Source organism: Camelus bactrianus, chromosome 18 (assembly GCF_048773025.1).
Source record: "Camelus bactrianus isolate YW-2024 breed Bactrian camel chromosome 18, ASM4877302v1, whole genome shotgun sequence".
Lineage (NCBI taxonomy): Eukaryota > Metazoa > Chordata > Mammalia > Artiodactyla > Camelidae > Camelus > Camelus bactrianus.
In genome coordinates this window covers 13,480,753-13,484,015 of record NC_133556.1, presented here as the reverse complement: position 1 = coordinate 13,484,015, position 3,263 = coordinate 13,480,753, and positions in this window count along the sequence as shown.

Below are 3,263 nucleotides of genomic sequence, written 5' to 3'. Positions count from 1 at the left end.
TTCCTGGCTCTTCGGCTCTTCTTTGGTTTCCATCCCTGGCTTATGGAGACAGTTGGTCCCTTTTCCTTCAGCCCTGCTTCCTGGATATGATCTTTGAGATCTAATTCCTTAGAGCAGAGGTTTGCAGACTTAAGTAACCACTGAGCAGTTAATTAAAATAGCCTGAAGGAGGGGCCAGCCTGCAGAGAGCAAAAAGTAAGTGCTGGCGGGGGAGAGGGAGGAGAAGGGGAGTCGTAGACAAAAAGAGGGAGGTAGAGGCTCTACAGAAATTGTGGCCCTGTGACACGATGTCTAAAAGAAAGTTGATGGAATCTCCCAGCCTTGTTCTCCTACTATAGGTGGCATCAAGTGTCCTCCCGGCTCGATTTTTCAATCCCCTGCCCTTAGCCCCAGCTTGACAATGTTCTAGGATATTCTGACTCAAAAGACGACCACAGAATACCTCCCGGAGTATCGCTTGATTTCGAGTTGGAAGGGATCTTGAGAATCATTCAGCACATTCCTTATTTTTCAGACGGGAAAACCTTTGGCTCCATCACCCCTCAGTCCCAGCCCCCACCATTGGGAAGTGGAGATTCCTGTCCCTCTTCCCTGCTGCCTCAACTTTCTCTTGTCATTCTCCAGACTAGACCCCCCTTTTTCTTCGATCTCCAGACCCTAAGCCCCCTTATTTTAGGGCTTTAGGGTGTAACTAGGGCCGGGCCACGCTCTCGCGCTTAGCGAAAGCGAAATGAAGGTGTTAGGAGAAATGTGGAACCAACTGAGAGATCCTCACGAAACCCTCGCGGCGCGGAGGGAGGGGCGCGGGGCAGGAGGGGCGGGGCTAGGAGGCGGAACGTGCCAATCAGACGCTGTGACTTGGCGCGCGCCGGCGGAGGGAGGGGCGGGTTGGGAGCGCTCCGGTTCCGTTCTGTGCCTCTCTACGGTGGCCGAGAAAGGTTTGGGGCTGAGAGGGGTTGTCTTCTCTTTACAGCCTCCTTCGTTTCAGGTCTGTGCCTTCCCACCTTAGACTTTTGGTTTTCGGGCCTTTATAGTGCAGTTTAAAGGCCAAAGGGAATGAGCTCAGTACCTCCAGCCATCCTTCCAAATTTGGGATGTGAGGACGCCCCAGACCTGCAAGAGAGTAGCAGCCTCCCAGGGAGCTAGGTAGCGAGCACCTTTAAGGTGTGGTTGGTGGCCCAGGTGGAGGCCAGGGCCTTCCCACTACACCCCTCAAAAAACTCAGCCCATTAATGGGGACCCAAGGCCTGCTCAGGTGGGATAGTAGCCAATAGCGCCACCTTTGCAAAAAGACCCTTACTCCTGTGCATGGGAAGAGGAGAGAGACAGACTCAAGCTATTACAAATGTACAGGACAACCTCACTGAAGGGGATGGGAGAATGAAATGTACTCACCTAAGGGACTTTGGAAATGATGGCGTCTATAGGACTAAATCAGAAATAACTGCACATAACCAGGGTGCTCTAGTTGATAAAGTTATTTCTCACAGAGGTACGGGTTAATAATTCTGACACTGCTGTACATGCACGTTGGAACTGAACAGTGAAGTAAACAGAGGATGGTTGATGGGAGCTGGGTTTCTCAATGTTGGAGTGGGGATTTGGGGATAAGCAAGGGGAGAGGAGTAGAATGATCCATGCGGTAATGGAGTGGAGTTAGAGATAGCAGCATGGACAGACACGTGGCTCCCCAGTGCATCTGCCAGAGTGAGCCCCAGTAGACATGGATGGTGCTCACCGGTGCTCAGATAACAATCGCAGATTGGCAGGCAAGGGAGAAAACACAAACCTGAGCTATATAGCACCACCTTCTGGAATACAAAAGAAAGGTTTCTAATAGCCAGCCTGTTGAACCAAAGAAGACAAATGCTTAGTTAGGGAGGTATCTGCTACGTCAAATGTGAAAGCAGAAGTGCCTACCTACAAACACTATTTTAAAAATCAAGGAAATAATGCTATCACAAAAATAAAATAATAATTTTCCAGCAACTGAACACAAAGGCATGGAATATTGCAATCTAACTGATAATTCAAAATAGCTGTTATGAAGAAATCCAATGAGCTACAAGAAAGCTCAGAAAGACAATTCAATGAACGCAGGAATAAAATTAATAAACAGAAGGAGTTCTTTACCAAAAAGACTGAAATGATTTAAAAAAAAAAAAAAAAAGAACCAAACAAATTCTGGAGCTGAAGAATGCAGTGGAGAGCAACGGTGACAGGACAGACCAGATGGAAAAGAATAAGGTACTTGGAGGATACGAATATAGAAATAATTCAGTTAGAAGAAAGAGAACTAAAATTTTTATAAAGTGGAGAAACCCTACAAAAGCTACTTGATTCAATCAGAAAGACAAATATAAGAATAACTGGTGTACCAGGAGGAGACAGGAAGAAGGGGATAGAAAGCTTGTTTGAAGAAATAAAAGCTGGGAGGCAGGGGTACAGCTCAGTGGTATAACTCAGCATGCACACAGTCCTGGGGTCAATTCCCTAGTACCTCCATTAAAAAAAAAAAAAAAAAGCAAGAAAAGCTGAGAACTTTCCAAATCTGGGGAAGGACTTGGACATACAAGTCTATGAAGCTAATAGGAAACCCTATTATCTCAATGCAAAAAGACCTCTCCAAGACCTATTAAAATGAAAACTGTCAAAAATCAATGACAAAGAAAGAATCTTAAAGGCAGCCAGGGAAAAAAAAAGAAAGTAACCTAGAGAGGAATCCCCATCAGGCTCAGCTGATTTCTCAGCGAAAACTCTACAGGGCAGGAGAGAGAAGAACGACACATTCAAAGTACTGGAAGATAAAAACTTCTAGCCAAGAATACATTATCCCGCAAAGTTATCCTTCAGACACAAAGAGAAATAAAGTCTTTTCCAGACAAACAAAAGCTGAAGAGTTCACCACCCCTAGGTCTGTCTTGATAGATGCTAAAAGGAGTTCTTCGAGTTATGCTAATCAGAGAGTGAAGACACTACATAACACTCTGGTAAAGGTGAAAATAGAGCCAGAAATAGAAGACTATTATGGATCTTAAGTTAAGGAACTTAACTTTTAGTACCCAAAACTAATGTAATCACAATTGTCTTCTAAATGTGGAAGACAGACAGAAGAGTTGGAGTCCGGGAGATGTTAGAAAATGCTACACTGCTGGTTTTGAGGATGGAAGAAAAGCCAGGAACCAACGAATGCAGGTGTCTACTGGAGAGCCAAATAGGAAAGAGATGCAGTCTCTCCCGGAACATCCAGAACATACCCAGTC